This window comes from Arachis ipaensis, chromosome B5 (assembly GCF_059453495.1).
Source record: "Arachis ipaensis isolate K30076 ecotype BB chromosome B5, ASM5945349v1, whole genome shotgun sequence".
In the NCBI taxonomy this organism is placed as follows: Eukaryota; Viridiplantae; Streptophyta; class Magnoliopsida; order Fabales; family Fabaceae; genus Arachis; species Arachis ipaensis.
The window spans coordinates 99,490,706-99,507,251 of record NC_142440.1 but is presented as its reverse complement, the minus strand read 5'-3'; the positions used below and the strand labels follow the sequence as shown (position 1 = coordinate 99,507,251).

At 37.4% G+C, this 16,546-nt stretch overlaps 1 non-coding gene across 1 annotated transcript; it reads right to left on the bottom strand.

Annotated features, from left to right (window-relative positions):
* Positions 1-13,429: 13,429 nt before the first annotated feature.
* Positions 13,430-13,537, bottom strand: LOC148565134 (small nucleolar RNA R71). The gene has a single exon (XR_015885254.1). It is a non-coding gene; the product is annotated as a small nucleolar RNA R71 (small nucleolar RNA).
* Positions 13,538-16,546: the final 3,009 nt, after the last annotated feature.

Sequence of the window (16,546 nt, the reverse complement as noted above, 5' to 3'; positions counted from 1 at the left end):
GTGATTTCAATGCACTTGGGCAACCAAGATGGATTAACTTCAAAGGATCCAAATTAATTTGGATACCTAAAGCTACTTGAAACTCATCATGCAGATTTGCCTAGCATCCAAGAACAAAAAGGACATGTGGTACATGGATAGTGGATGTTCAAGGCACATGACTGGAAGGTCAACCTACTTCATCAAACTAAATAAGTATGATGGAGGTTTTGTGACCTTTGGAGATGATGGTAAAGGTAAAATCATTGCTGTTGGAAAAGTAGGTAATGAGCAATCTATTTTCATTGATGATGTGCTTTTGGTTTGTGGTTTAAAGCACAATCTTTTGAGTATAACTCAGCTGTGCGATTTAGGATATTTAGTTGTTTTCAAAAAGCTTGAATGCTGTATTGTTAATGAAAAAACAAATGAAGTGATGTTTGTTGCCAAGCGTTTCAATAATATGTATGGACTTACTCTTGATGAACTAAAGAATCAAAATGTAGCTTGTCTTCACTCTAAAGAATCTGAAAAGTGGTTATGGCACAAGAGATTGGGCCATGCAAGTATGTTTCAAATAAACAAACTTGTAAAGAAAGAATTAGTAAGAGGTCTTCCTTTGATAAAATTTGACAAAGACATCACTTGTGATGCTTGCCAAATGGGAAAGCAAACAAAAAGTTCTTTTAAACCAAAGGAAGACATCTCTACTAAAAGACCACTTGAGTTGCTACACATTGATTTATTTGGTCCTACAAGAACTCAAAGCGTAGGTGGTAAACATTATGGTTTAGTAATTGTGGATGACTACACTAGGTTTGGTTGGGTTTTATTTCTCGCACACAAAAATGAAGCCTTTTCGGCCTTTGAACCTTTTTGCAAGAAAATTCAAAATGAAAAGGATTTGAAAATCTCTTCTATAAGAAGCGATCATGGAACTGAATTTGAAAATAATTTGTTTGAATCCTTTTGTGAGGAATTTGGAATATCTCACAACTTCTCTTGTCCAAGAACACCACAACAAAATGGTGTTGTGGAAAGAAGAAATAGAAGCATACAAGAGATGACAGGAGCCATGCTTTGTGAGAGTAATGTTCCAAAATTCCTTTGGGCTGAAGTGGTTAACACAGCTTGCCACATTTTAAATAGAACAATCATAAGGAAATTTTTGAAGAAAACCCCTTATGAACTTTGGAAAGGCTACCCACCAAACTTAGATTACTTGCACATCTTTGGATGCAAATGTTTTGTTTTAAATAACAAAGAAAATTTGGGAAAATTTGATCCAAAGGCTTATGAGTGTTTGTTTGTAGGATATTCCACAACTAGTAAAGCATATAGGGTTTATCATCAAGATGCTAGAATTATTGAGGAGTCCATACATGTTACATTTTGTGATACTAACTTGGTGCAAAGCATTTTGGAAGATTGTGATGCAGGAAATCAAGCTCAAAAGGAAGATGAAGCTGCTCAAAATCATGAAAAAGGAAATTCTGGACAAGCTGAACCAGAAACTACTAATGCTGAAAATTCAAGAGACAATTCCATTTTGTCTCATGAATCTGAAGGAAATTCTGCAGCCAGCAGCGCCCAGAATCCCTTGGTGAATGAATCTGCCTCCAAGTCCACCAGACCTCATGAATGGAGATTCTTGAAGAATTATCCTGAGGAATTTGTCATTGGGGACGTCTCTCATGGAGTGCAAACAAGGTCTTCCACTAGAAAGGCAAATGAAGGATCAAACATTGCCCTTCTCTCACAAATAGAGCCTCAAAACGTCAAGGAAGCACTCAGTGACCCTTCTTGGGTTAAAGCTATGGAAGATGAGCTTCTTGAGTTTGAAAAGAACCAAGTATGGACCTTGGTTCCAAGGCCTAGTGGAAAGAAAGTGACCGACACCAAGTGGATTTTTCGGAACAAGTTAGGAGAAGATGGTAGCATTGCAAGAAACAAGGCAAGGCTAGTGGCACAAGGATATGACCAAGAAGAAGGAATAGACTTTGATGAATCCTTTGCCCCTGTTGCTCGAATGGAAGTCATAAGACTTCTCTTAGCTTATGCTGCATTTTGTGGTTTTAAATTATACCAAATGGATGTGAAATGTGCATTTTTGAATGGAGTAATAGATAGAGAAGTGTATGTGGAGCAGCCTCCTGGTTTTGAAAATAAAGAGCATTTTGATCATGTTTTCAAACTATCTAAAGCTCTCTATGGTTTAAGACAAGCTCCTAGAGCTTGGTATGAGAGACTTAGCTCTTTTCTTTTGAAAAATGGTTTTCAAAGAGGCACCACTGACACAACTCTATTCATCAAGAACTCTAATGATTCTTTTATTCTAGTCCAAATATATGTTGATGACATTATTTTTGGATCAGCAAATGAATCCCTTTGTTCTGAATTTGGAAAACTCATGACAAGTGAATTTGACATGAGTATGATGGGTGAACTTAATTTCTTCCTTGGGCTGCAAATTAAACAAACTGAAAAAGGTATTTTCATTCATCAAGAGAAGTATGCCAATGAATTAGTTAAGAAATTTGGTATGGAAAATGCCAAACCCATGGGAACTCCCATGCATCCTAATTCTAAATTAGATAAGGGAGAAACTGAGAAAGATGTTGATGAGACTAGGTATAGAGGAATGATTGGCTCTCTTATGTACTTAACTTCCTCTAGACCCGATATTGTGCAAAGTGTTGGATTGTGTTCTAGGTTCCAATCCAAACCAAAAGAGTCACATCTTTCTGCAGTTAAAAGGATCATTAGATATGTTCATGGAACATCCAATTTTGGTCTTTGGTATCCTAAGATTGATAATTTTTCTGCAGTTGGTTATTGTGATGCAGATTTTGCTGGTGATAGAGTTGATAGAAGGAGCACTTCTGGTTTATGTTGCTTCCTTGGGAAGTCCTTAAATGTATGGTCAAGTAAGAAGCAACCAACGGTGGCCCTTTCCACTGCAGAGGCTGAGTATATAGCTGCTTCTTCTTGTTGTTCTCAGCTTTTATGGTTAAAAACGCAGCTTGCTGATTACAAATTAAATGCTGAAAATATTCCCCTGCTGTGTGATAATATAAGTGTCATTAATATTTCTAAAAATCCAGTTTTGCACTCTAGGACTAAACATATTGAAGTGAAATTTCACTCAATAAGAGAACATGTCCAAAAAGGGGATATTAGTATTCAATTTGTCAAATCAGAGGAGCAATTAGCAGATATTTTTACAAAACCATTAGCTGAAGATAGATTCTGCATGCTTAGGACTTGTCTAGGAATTTTGAGTTATGATTCCTTGTTTGAAAAATGTTGATGTATTTGCTGGAGCTTTTTGTCTCATAAACAGGCATGAGACAATTCTGGGCAAGTGATGAACGTTTCCATCAAGTCAACGTGTTCTGGGCTTGTTTCAAATGAATCTCAATCTGGGCCAACCTCAATATTCAGATTAAGAGTGGTCCAAATGTGTTTCATTAATATCATATCACCTCAAGGCCCAAATATGAATGTTACAATCTTGTTTGTTAGTTTTTGATGACTTGTGTGTTTCATGAAAGGTTTTCAATAAATGTTTTGTGGCCCAAAAGGTTTTCAAGAGGATTTAATTTTGGCCCAAAAAGGTGTTTCAGGTTAATTTTGATTGTTTCTCTCAAATTTTAAAATTAACTTCCCTTTTATTTTTTTTTAAAATCAAATAAAATCTTTCTTGAATGAGGTCATGTCTTTTTAAGTCTTTTCAAATGGTGATGCAGTTGCATGGTTTTGGAAATCCACTTTTTGGGTACGGTTACCAACACTCCCTCTCTTCCCTCCATAACTTCTCCACACACTCTTCGGTTTCTTCCCACTCACTTTACTGCTTCTCTTCCCTTAAAAGACTGAAACTAACCAAATGAGGAAGAAAACCATTCCTGAAAGGCCTCCTCGTGAGAAGATTTTCAAGCTACCCACAAAGCCTTCCACTCGCTCTCAAGACCGCACCTTTACCCCTTCTCCTTCTCCTCCTACCTCTCCTCATCGCTGTGACCCCATGGCTCGGACCAAAAATACCCCAAGATTTCCTGCCTCTGTCAAGCCGACGCCACCACCAAAGGCCACACCTTCCAAGCCTGGCTCCTCAAAACCAGGTTCAGCAAAGCCTGGCTCCTCCAAAGGCAAACGTCAGGCGACTGAGGAACCCATACCCGAACCAACACAACCAAAATCCAGGTCGGTTCCAATGCGATCTCAACGAGGTAACACTCGAGTCCCTCTCCAGAATGTTAAAGAACCAGACATTGGACCTTTTGATCACAAAGCTCACTTTTTGACTTCTCATTCGAACTATAACCCTTATAGATTCAAATCTGCCATGAACAATGATTTTTATGAGAAGGTTATCCAGTATCGTACCCTATGTCCCTCTTTTCTCGCTGATTTGCCATCTTTGAAAAGAAAAGGTTTTCCTTTTGTTGATAACTTGATTTTTCTGGACTGGAATCACCTTTTTGACATCAAAAAACCTGTTTATCCCTTGTTGGTCAAAGAGTTTTATGCAAACATGACTTATCATGAAGGCACTGCTCATTCGTATGTCAAGGGCTGAGATATCGTTTTAAACAATGAGACCATCAGTGATGCTTTGAAGTATACTGATGTTGGGCTCTGTGCCTACACGTCAGTTAGGTGGGATGAAGGAGTTGGTGTTTCTTACAATGATGCCCTAGCTAGTATTTGTGAACATATCTCCTTAATAGATGGCATTACACCCACTCACAAAGCCCTAGGATATGAGCGTGCTCAACTGCACCGAATAGTCAATCATATTATTCTGCCTCAAAGCGGCTCATATCAAAGGGTTTTCTACACTGATACTCTTGTTTTATATGCCCTTCTCACCAAAACTGAAATTTCATTTGCATATTTGATGGTTAGATACATGTTTGACTCTGTTAGAAGTGAAAAGGACAAAGCTCTTCCTTATGGCATGTTTCTAACTTGCATTTTTGAGTATTTTGGTGTTGACTTGACCAATGAGAAATATGAAAATAGACATTCATATCTAAAGGGAGGTGGTTCAGTGAAACAGCAAAAAGGACCAACTCGATCTGAGAGAATGGTTCTCGATGATGATGATGAAGAGTTCATTCCAGATGATTCTACTGCTCCTTCCACTGAGGGCACTTCCATCTCCACTGGGAAGAAATCCACTCTGCTGAATGTGGTCAGGGATGTTGCTCAAGAGTTTGTCTCCCAGTCGAATCACTTAATTGAATTGAGCAAAGAGAAAAGGAAGCTGGCTAGCAAGCATGAGAACTTCCTGAAGAAATCAAGGGATAGGGTGGCTGTGCTCATGACCTTCATCGATAACCTTCAAAATGATGAAGACGTTGCCACTGATGTTGAAGAGGAAGCTGCTTCGGAGGGGAATGGCTCTGATGCCTAGGATTTGTCTCATAAAAACTGTTGTTGCTGCTCTCTTTTTTGTCTCATGAATTCTGCTTCTTTAGTACTTTTAAACAGTTTCATTTTGGATGACTGTAATAACTCTGGATATTACTGCACCTTTGGTAGTTTAGTTAGCACTTTGAACTGTGCTCTAACTCTTTTCTGCAGGATACAAGATTTTGTTTTTGTTGATCTTGTTTATTATCCGCCCTTGATGACAAAAGGGGGAGTAATAGCAATTTGGGATTTTTGCTGCATCCATACTTGAGTTTGCATGTTGAATAATCTTTGCTGCATTAATACTTGTTTTCACATGCTGAATCTGTTTGCTGATGGTAATAGCTTGATGTTGGGCTGATTATGATATGTTGCTATCTGATTCTGACCCTGATGTATTAAAGCTCTATTTTGGACATTTAAACTATCACTGTTTGCTATACTTTTGGTTGGTACATAGCATCTATTTAGTTCCATATAAGTATATGTAAACAGGAAAGAAGAGAAGAGCATAAATTCAGGGGGAGCTAACCTTGAAAAGGAAAAGGGGAGCAACAAAAAAGCAAATGACAAAATTCAAAGGGAGTTTTCTAAACCTGACTCAAACTCATTTCCTTTTGATTATTGCTTAAATCATGTTTGTCATCAAGGGGGAGATTGTTGAGTTAAGAAATTAACTAAATTAATTAGTGATGACAAACATTATTTTTAAGCAAAATAAATAATTAGTGTTGATTAATTATATTTACTTATTAACTAATTGTTTATTGTTGCAGGCCAAATGTTAATAGCCCAAATGGAATAAAAAGTAATCAGCAAAGAGTATTGGGCTGAAAGCAAAATAAAGAGCCCAAGCAAAAAGCAAAGAAAGAAACCAAAGAAATTAAATCGGGCCAAGCATACCAATACCCGATCCACGCCCGATTTGGTTTCAGAAATGAAAATCCCTCTCTTTTGCTTAACCAAAAGCAACGTTCCTCTCCTCTCTATTCAAGTCAAATCATGGCATCAGAAAAGTAAGAAAGAGAAAGAGAGAAAAAGCTTCTTCCATAAGCTAGTAACCAAAGAAGCAAGAGAGAGAGATTTCAAGCTTGATGCACAGAAGCTATAGCAGAAAATAAAATCCAAATCAAGCTTAAGAAAGGTAATCCATCTCATCTTGCATGCATCAGATCTTCATCCCTTCTTCCCAACTCTCTGCACTACCCGAAAATGGCATTCAAGGAAAAGTTGTTCTCTGCCCTATTCTGCTTCACATCTACGGTCACAAGTGATACTTGGGGACCAAGTAGTTTTTCAATGGCTAAGATCAAGTTGACCATAAGAAGATTTCTATTGTTACTGTTTTGTGGCTTTCGGTCAAGTTGGAGAAGTCAGAAGCAAAGGTTCTACTTTGATGCTTGAGAAGAAAAAGTAAGCTTGTGGGTTGGTGAAGCTCAAGGCTCAAGGTGTTGACCTTGGAAGAAGAACTCAGCCACATGCAAGGAGATATAAGAAGCTTGCTGTTCATTCAGAAAGCAAGGAGAGAAAACCAGTGAATAGAGGTTCTGTTCTGAGAGAGCTCTTTGAAGAAGTTCAACTAACTGGACAGTGTAACCTAATCAAAGGTGCATTCCGCCAGTATGAAGAACTGAATCAGAGGCTTGCTAATCTGGTTTTTCACATAGCACAGAGGCTATTGATGAAGTCAATCTCCTTCATGTTTTACTGATTGTAATGTTCTTTTCAATGTTTATCATTCTGTAATTTCTAGTGAGAAAAGGCATTGTGAGAAAGCTCAAGTAAAAGCCATGAGTGAAAAATGGCTGAGTGATACACTTGAGAGAAAATCCTAGAGTTATTTTCAGATTTCTTTAGGTGTGTTTATGTCTTGTATCTTGTACCTGTGAGGTATCCCTTTCTTAGTTGGGTTAGCACTAAGAGTGAATAGTTAGGTATTAGCATAGCCAATGTCAAGTTAGGTTAGAACTTGAGTGTGAAAGGATTGGGTCAATCCTGAGTTATTGGTGTATGTAATACTGTTAACTATAGTGAAATTCTTCCATAGTTGTGGAGGAGACTGGATGTAGGTTGCATAGCACAAGGCAACCGAACCAGGATATATGCTGGTGTTAGCTTTTCTCTTCTCTGCTGTGTTCTGTTTTCTGATATTCATGAGACAAAAATAAATTGTCTCATAATTTTCCGCTGCTAAGTTAAAACAGAATTAGAATTGCAAATCTGTTTTAAAAGGGTAACACAGCAACTAAAAGGAAGGCATAGATTCAACCCCCTTCTCTAAGCCTACCACAACCTTCACTAACAGAAAATGATGTTTGAGAACTTAGAAGCATGAAAAAGTAAATTCAGAAAATTAATAAAGCAAGTAGTAAACGGGTTATGAAATATGTATGGAGAAACAGTTAAGGCTTCAGAGATATCTATTTTTCGGATTGACTTTTCTTACTAACTATTTTAATCATGTAAGATTCAATTCATGGCAAAGTATATATGACTAAGCCCTAATTCCTTAGACCTTCTTAGTCTGCTCTAACTTTCATCAACCGCCAATTCCTTGGTCACTTAATTCCAATTAGAGGATAAAGTTCAATTCTAGTTTATGTGCCACAGAAACTCTAATTATCCAAATATAAAAGGATTATATGTCACGTATCCCGTTAAGTCTAGATAATTAGAAGTTTAGGATAAATTGTTTTCAAGCTGTTGTTCAAGTAAAGAGCTTTTCCAAGTTATACAAGAACTCAATTAGAACAAGGGTCATACTTCCGTTCCACCCAAATTCATAAGACAAAGAACGAAAACAATTCTTGAAATAGAAATCAATACATGAATTAAAATAAAAAAATAATAGTATCAATCCATACAATAGACAGAGCTCCTAACCTTAACAATGGAGGTTTAGTTGCTCATGGTTCAGAGAGAAAATAAGAATTCTGAAAAATTGTCAATTCCGGAATGAGCTAGAAGAGAAGAGAAGAGCCCGAAGGGCTGATTCTTTTTCCTTTTATATCTAATCCTAATTAATGTAAAAATATATTTTCTAAAACTAAAATAACATCTTTTCCTATTTTTAAAATAAAATCTTCGAATAGCCTTATTTTGGATGCTGGGACCACTTGATTTAGGAAATCATGCGCCTAACTTGGGATTGTCCTTGCCTTACTTGGTCCTGGCCGCATGGATTGGAGTTTGAGTGGGTGAGGTTGCGCCTAACTCAAGGATTCATGCGCCTTACTTGGAGTGTGAGTTGCTCCTTATGCGTGCTTGTTGGTATCTTGCGCCTAACTTGAAAAATCTCAAGTTAGGTGCAGCCTAGGCAGACTTCTTTAGCGCTTTTCCTTCATTCTTGCGCCTAACTTGAATTATCTCAAGTTAGGCACAGCCTTGGCTGCGCTGGATTGATGTGGATGGCTTGTCTTTGCGCCTAACTTGAGAAATCTCAAGTTAGGCGCCACCTTTGCTGACTTGGTGGAGAAGAATAATAGACTATTATATATCATTGGAAAGCTCTAAAAGTTAGCTTTCCAACTCCACTAAAATCACGTCCATTGGACCTCTGTAGCTCCAGATATTCAGGTTTGAGTGTAGAGAGGTCAGGGTTGACAGCATCATTTGCCTTCTTCTCTTTTTCTACGCAAACTCCATCAAATCTAGCCGAATAGTACCTAAATTAAACAAAATTTCACAAGACTCAAAGTAGCATCCAAAGTGGATAAATGATAATCAATTCTTGATTTAACTCAACAATTTAAATGCAAATTCACTAGGAAAAGATAGGAAAGATGCTCACGCATCAGTATTGCATTGAGTTTTGGGTGTTTTTGACCCTTTTGGCTTGTTTGGCCACTGAATTCATGATAATTAGGCATTCTTGATGTTTCTGAAAAAAAAGGGGGGCGCGTGATGAGCAGATAATTTATACCCTTTTTGGCATTGTTTTTACATAGTTTTTAGTATGTTTTAGTTACTTTTTATTATATTTTTATTATTTTTTATGCAAAAATCACATTTCTGAACTTTACTATGAGTTTGTGTATTTTTCTGTGATTTCAGGTATTTTCTGGCTAAAATTAAGGGACCTGACCAAAAATCTGATTCAGAGGCTAAAAAAGGACTGCAGATGCTGTTGGATTCTGACCCTCCTGCACTTGAAGTGGATTTTCTAGAGCTACAAAAGCCCAATTAGCGTGCTCTCAATTGCGTTAGAAAGTAGACATTCTGGGCTTTCCAGCAATACATAATAGTTTATACTTTGTCTGAGTTTTGATGGCCCAAACTGGCATCCAAAGCCAGCCTAAAATATCTTGGCGTAAAACACCCAAACTGGCACGAGAATTGGAGTTAAACGCCCAAACTGGCACCAAAGTTGGCGTTTAACTCCAAGAACAGCCTATCCATAAAAAGGCTTCATTGCTCAGCCCAAGCACACACCAAGTGGGCCCCGGAAGTGAATTTCTGCACTATCTGCACTTAGTTATTCATTTTCTGTAAACCTAAGTTACTAATTTAGTATAAATAGTACTTTTTACTATTGTATTCGTATCCATTTTTCATACTTTGGAGCTGAGACCATTGTTCACGTTTTGGGGGCTGGACTCATGGCCATGCCTATACCTTTTTCACTTATGTATTTTCTACGGTGGAGTTTCTACACCCCATAGATTAAGGTGTGGAGCTCTGCTGTTCTTCATGAATTAATGCAAGTACTATTGTTTTTCTTTCAATTCATGCCTACTTCTTCTCCAAGATATACTCTCGTACTTAATTCAGTTAAGTCAGAATGATGGGGTGACCCGTGACAATCACCCAATCTTCGTTACTCGCTTAGCCAAGATCTGCGTGGCTGATAACCACAAAGCGGTCTACATGATGTTCAACGTAGTCATTGGACGACATCTGGAGTATATTCTCTTGGATATCTAATATATGGACCGAGTCCATGAGATTAGTATCTTCGTGGTATAGGCTAGAATCATTGGCAGCATCCCTGGGATCCGAAAAGTCGAAACCTTGTCTGTGGTATTCCGAGTAGGATCCGAGAAGGGATGACTGTGACGAGCTTCAAACCTGCGAATGTTGGGCACAGTGACAGTGTGCAAAAGGATCAATGGATCCTATTCCAACGCTAGCGGGAACCGACAGATGATTAGCCATGCGGTAGCTATACCTGGTATTTTTCATCCGAGACAAGAAATCCGACAGTTGATTAGCCGTGCAGAAACCATAGAGGACCATTTTCACTGAGAGGATCTTACAGCTTGCCATGGAAGGGAGCACGCATGATTGGAAGAAGGCAGTAGGAAAGCAGAGGTTCAGAAGCAACAAAGCATCTCCAGACGCTTATCTGAAATTCCCACCAATGAATTACATAAGTAACTTTATTTTATTTTATGTTTTATTTCTATTTTAATTATCAAAACCTTATAACCAATTGAATCCGCCTGACTGAGATTTACGAGATGACCATAGCTTGTTTCAAGCCGACAATCTCCGTGGGATCGACTCTTACTCACGTAAGGTTTATTACTTGGACGACCCAGTGCACTTGCTGGTTAGTTGTGTGGAGATGTGAAAAATGTGAATCACGATTTCCGTGCACCAAGTTTTTGGCGCCGTTGCCGGGGATTGTTCGAGTTTGGACAACTGACGGTTCATCTTGTTGCTCAGATTAGGTAATTTTATTTTATGTTTAAGCTTTTTACTTTTTATTTTTGAAAAAAAAATATATGTTCTTTAGAATTTTTAAGAATGAATTCTAGAGTTTCATGAGATATATTGAAGCCTGGCTGGCTGTGAAGCCATGTCTAATTCTTTTGGACTGAGGCTTGCACTTCTCATTAACATGCTTGTATGTTTTATGCTAAAGCTTGGCTGGCTATTTGGCCATGTCTAATCTTTTGGACCGAAGCCTTCACTTAAAACTTGGCTGGCCATTGGCCATGTCTAATTCTTTTGGACCAAAGCTTTAGACTAACATTGCATGATTCTTGGAATTCTTATTAAAAATTTTGAATTTCCTTATTCCCTTTTTCCAAAATAATTTTCAAAAAATACAAAAAAAATTAATAAAACCATAAAAAAATAAAAAATTTTGTGTTTCTTGTTTGAGTCTTGTGTCAAATTTTAAGTTTGGTGTCAATTGCATGTTTTAATTTTCCTTGAATTTTCGAAAATATATGCATTGTGTTCTTTATTGATCTTCAAGTTGTTCTTGATGATTTTCCTTGTTTGATCTTTGAATTTTCTTGTTTTGTGTCTTTTCTTGTTTTTCTTGTGCTTTTTTCGAATTATTAGTGTCTAAACATTAAAAATTTCTAAGTTTGGTGTCTTGCATGTGTTTCTTTTCTTAAAAAATTTCAAAAATATGTTCTTGATGTTCATCATGATCTTCAAAGTGTTCTTGGTGTTCATCTTGACATTCAAAGTGTTCTTGCATGCATTAGTTGCTTTGATTTTAATTTCTTATGTCTTGTATCTTTTTGTTGTTTTTCTCTCTCCTCATTAAAAATTCAAAAATAAAAAATAATATCTTTCCCTTTTTTCACTCATAAAATTCAAATTTTGGGTTGATTTAGTCAAAAAATTTTAAAATTTAGTTGTTTCTTGTTAGTCAAGTCAAAATTTCAAATTAAAAATTTCTATCTTTTCAAATCTTTTTCAAAAATTAAACCTTTTTCATTTTTCTTTCCTGTTTTTCGAAAATTTTAAAAATTGATTTTCAAAATCTTTTTCTTAATTTTATTTCATATTTTCGAATTTATTACTAACATTTAATATTTTGATTCAAAAATTTCAAGTTGTTACTTGCCTATTAAGAAAGGATCAATCTTTAAGTTCTAGAATCATATCTTTTAGTTTCTTGTTAGTCAAGTAATCAACTTTAATTTCAAAAATCAAATCTTTTTAATTTCCTTCTCAAATCTTTTTCAAAATAAATTTCAATCATATCTTTCAATCATATCTTTTTCAAAACTTAATTTCAAAATCTTTTTCTAACTTCTTATCTTTTCAAAATTGATTTTCAAATATTTTTCAATTAACTACTTGACTTTTTGTTTGATTTTAAAAGTTTACTATTTCTTATCTTTTTCAAAACCACCTAACTACCTTTCTCTCTCTTATTTTCGAAAATCATTAAGCTCTTTTTCAAAATTACTTTTCATTAACTAATTGTTTTAAATTTCAATTTAATTTTATTTTCCTTCTTAAATTCGAATTCTAACTCATAATTAAAATAAAAACAAAAATATTTTTCTTTTATTTTAATTAAAAAATTGAATACACTCTTTCTTTCTCATCTCTTTCTATTTATTTATTTATTTACTAACACTTCTCTTCTTCTTATAATTCGAACACTCTCCCTCTCTGTGTGTTTGAATTCTTCTTCTCCCTTCTTCATTCTATTTCTTCTATTCTTCTATTCACATAAAGAAATCTCTATACTGTGTCATAGAAGATTCTTATTCTTTTCTGTTCTCTTCTTTTTCATATGAGCAGGAGCAAGGATAAGAACATTCTTGTTGAAGCTGATCCTGAACCTGAAAGGACTCTGAAGAGGAAACTAAGAGAAGCTAAAGCACAACACTCTGGAGAGGACCTAACAGAAATTTTTGAAAAAGAAGACATGGCAGCCGAAAATAACAACAATAGTGGAGATGCAAGGAAGATGCTTGGTGACTTTACTGCATCCACTTCTGACTTCTATGGAAGAAACATCTCAATTCCTGCGATTGAAGCAAACAACTTTGAGCTTAAGCCTCAATTAGTTTCTCTGATGCAGTAGAATTACAAGTTTTATAGACTTCCATTGGAAGATCCTCATCAGTTCTTAGCTGAATTCTTGCAAATCTGTGACACTGTTAAGACCAATGGGGTTAATCCTGAGGTCTACAGACTTATGCTTTTCCCCTTTGCTGTAAGAGACAGAGCTAGGATATGGTTGGACTCACAACTTAAAGAAAGCCTGAACTCTTGGGAAAAGTTGGTCAATGCCTTCTTGGCCAAATTCTTTCCACCTCAAAAGTTGAGAAAGCTTAGAGTGAAAGTCCAAACCTTCAGACAGAAGGAAGGTGAATCCCTCTATGAAGCTTGGGAAAGATATAAGCAATTGATCAGAAGGTGTCCTTCTGACATGCTTTCAGAATGGAGCATCTTATGTATATTCTATGATGGTCTGTCTGTATTGTCCAAGATGTCATTGGACCACTCTGCTGGTGGATCTCTTCATCTAAAGAAGATGCCTGCAAAAACCCAGGAACTCATTGAAATGGTTGTAAATAACTAGTTCATGTACACTTCTGAAAGAAATCCTGTGAATAATGGGACAACTTAGAAGAAAGGAGTTCTTGAGATTGATACTCTGAATGCCATATTGGCTCAGAATAAAATATTGACTCAGCAAGTCAATATGATTTCTCAGAGTCTAACCAGAATGCAAGCTACATCCAGCAGTACTAAAGAAGCTTCCTCTGAAGAAGAAGCTTATGACCCTGAGAATCCTGCAATGGAAGAGGTGAATTACATGGGAGAATCCTATGGAAACACCTATAATCCTTCATGGAGGAATCATCCTAATTTCTCATGGAAGGATCAGCAGAAGCCTAATCAAGGCTTCAATAATAATAATGGTGGGAGAAATAGGTTTGGTAATAGCAAGCTTTTTCCATCATCTTTTGAGCAACAGACAGAGAATTCTAAGCAGAGCCACTCTGACTTAGCAACTATAGTCTCTGATCTATCTAAGACCACTCTCAGTTTCATGACTGAAACAAGGTCCTCCATTAGAAATTTAGAGGCACAAGTGGGTCAACTGAGTAAAAGAGTGGCCGAAACTCCTCCAAGTACTCTCCCAAGCAATAAGAAGAGAATCCAAAGAGAGAGTGCAAGGCCATCAATATACCCAATATGGCCGAATGCACAGAGGTGGAAGAGGCAGTAAATGCCAGTGAGGAAGACCTCAATGGACGTTCACTGGCCACTAAGGAGTTCCCTATTGAGGAACCAAAGGAATCTGAGGCTCATATAGAGACCATAGAGATTCCACTGAACTTACTGTTGCCATTCATGAGCTCTGATGAGTATTCTTCCTCTGAAGAGGATGAAGACATTATTGAAGAACAAGTTGCTCAGTATCTAGGAGCAATCATGAAGCTGAATGCCAAGTTATTTGGTAATGAGACTTGGGAGGATGAACCTCCATTTCTCATCAATGAACTAAATACCTTGGTTCAACAGAAATTACCTTAGAAGAAACCGGATCCCGAAAAATTCTTAATACCTTGCATCATAGGCACCATAACCTTTAAGAAGGCTCTGTGTAACCTTGGTTCAAGTATAAACCTCATGCCACTCTCTGTAATGGAGAAACTAGGGATCTTTGAGGTACAAGCTGCAAGAATCTCACTAGAGATGGTAAACAATTCAAGGAAACAGGCTTATGGACTTGTAGAGGATTCTTAGTGAAGGTTGAAGGCTTTTACATCCCTGCTGATTTCATAATCCTAGATACTGGGAAGGAAGAGGATGAATCCATCATCCTTGGAAGACCCTTCCTAGCCACAACAAGAGCTCTGATTGATGTGGACAGAGGAGAGTTAGTCCTTCAATTGAATGAGGACTACCATGTGTTTAAGTCTCAAGGATCTTCTTCGGTAACCATGGAGAGGAAGCATGAGAAGCTTCTCTCAATACAGAGTCAAACAGAGCCCCCACACTCAACCTCTAAGTTTGGTGTTAGGAGGCCATCATCAAGCTCTGAGTCTCTGTGAAGCTCTCTAAGAGCTCACTGTCAAGCTATTGACATTAAAGAAGCACTTGTTGGGAGGCAACCCAATGTTATTTAATTATATTCATTTATATTCCATTTTTATTTTATGTTTTCTTTAGGTTGATGATTATGTGAAGTCATAAAAACAGCTGCAGAATTAAAGCAAAATGAAAAACAGCATCAAAAATAAAACACCCTGGAGGACAGGCTTACTGGCGTTTAAACGCCAGTAAGGATATCAGAATGGGCATTTAATGCCCAGCCTGGCAGCATTCTGGGTGTTAAACACCAGAATGGGCAGCATTCTGGGCGTTTAACGCCAGAAAGGGGTGTCTGGCGTCTGGCTGGCGTTAAATGCCAGAAAGGGGCAGCAGACTGGCGTTTAATGCCAAGAAAGGTAGCAGAGCTGGCGTTTAACGCCATAATTGGCACACAGAGGGTGTTTGAACGCCATATTGGTGCAGGGAGCAGAATTCCTTCCCACCTACCTCACCTCTTCTTCTCTCCTCTTCACACCTTTCCATAACACTCTTCCCCAAATACCCTTGACCAATCCCATCAATAACTCTTCCCCAAATACCCTTCACCTATCAAATCCTACCCTCTTCCCCATATTCTCTTCACCACTCACATCCATCCATCATAAACCCCACCTACCCTACCATTCAAATTCAAACTATTTCCCTCCAAAACCCACCCATTCTCACACGGATTCCCTCTCTCTCTTACCCTATAAATACCCCTCCTCACTACCTTCAATTTCACACATCATACACACTACTAACCCCCTTGGCCAAAACCCCTATTACCCTCCATCTCCTCCATTTCTTCTACTTCTACTCCCTTCTTTCTTCTTTTGCTCAAGGACGAGCAAACCTTTTAAGTTTGGTGTGAAAAAAGCTCTGCTTTTTATTTTTCCATAACCATCAATGGCACCTAAGGCCGGAGAAACCTCTAGAAAGAGGAAAGGGAAGGTAATTGCTTCCACCTCTGAGTCATGGGAGATGGAGAGATTCATCTCAAAGGTCCATCAAGACCACTTCTATGAAGTTGTGGCCAAGAAAAAGGTGATTCCCGAGGTCCCCTTCAAGCTCAAAAAGAGTGAATATCTGGAAATCCGACATGAGATTCAAAGAAGAGGTTGGAAAGCTCTCACCAACCCTATTCAACAAGTCAGAATCTTAATGGTTTTTAGTTAGTTTTTATTATATTTTTGTTAGTTTTTATTTAAAATTCACTTTTCTGGACTTTACTATGAGTTTGCGTGTTTTTCTGTGATTTTAGGTATTTTTTGGTTGAAATTGAGGGAACTGAGCAAAAATCTTATTCAGAGGCTGAAAAAGGACTGCAGATGCTGTTGGATTCTGACCTCCCTACACT